This window comes from Carya illinoinensis, chromosome 14, assembly GCF_018687715.1.
Source record: "Carya illinoinensis cultivar Pawnee chromosome 14, C.illinoinensisPawnee_v1, whole genome shotgun sequence".
Lineage (NCBI taxonomy): Eukaryota > Viridiplantae > Streptophyta > Magnoliopsida > Fagales > Juglandaceae > Carya > Carya illinoinensis.
Window position 1 is genome coordinate 20,540,263 of NC_056765.1, and position 631 is coordinate 20,540,893.

The window sequence follows — 631 nt, forward strand, 5'->3', positions numbered from 1 at the left end:
TGGCACATAGGCTTGGCAACCGAAATTTGAGAAGTTGCCTAACAAAGATGAAAGACAGATTCCTGTAAGTATGAAAGTACCAAGAGTTAAATTGAAATATTTGCCTAAGTCTAAAATCTGTAAGGTTAAAATGAAAGCGTATCATGGTAAAAATATTCTTAGGAATAGGTTTGAGCCTAATGACCGAGTATACTTATATGATTTTGGACTTCACAAGCACCAAAGAAAATTTTGGTTTAGGTGGATTGACCCGTTTGTAGTGTAAAATATTTTTGAAAATGGGGCAGTAGAAATCAAGGATCCTAAGGATAGTCAAATTTTTAAACTAAATGGTCAACACCTTAAAGTATTAATTGATAGGCAAGTTTCGAAAGTGGAAGACATTCCACTTGTAGATCCTGTCTATCAACCTTGACCGCACCATGCAGGTATGTTTTTCTTTATTTCTTTTATTTGTTTTGTTTTATTTTTGTTTTCTCTTATTTTCTTTCTTTTCCTTTTGTTTGCTCTTGTTTTCTTTGTTTTTGTTTGCAGGATAGTTTCATTTTGTCATTTCAAGTTACCATTTTTGGTGCTTAGCGAGATATATTCGTCACTCATCAGTTGTATTCTACCATTTTTAGTTACTCCA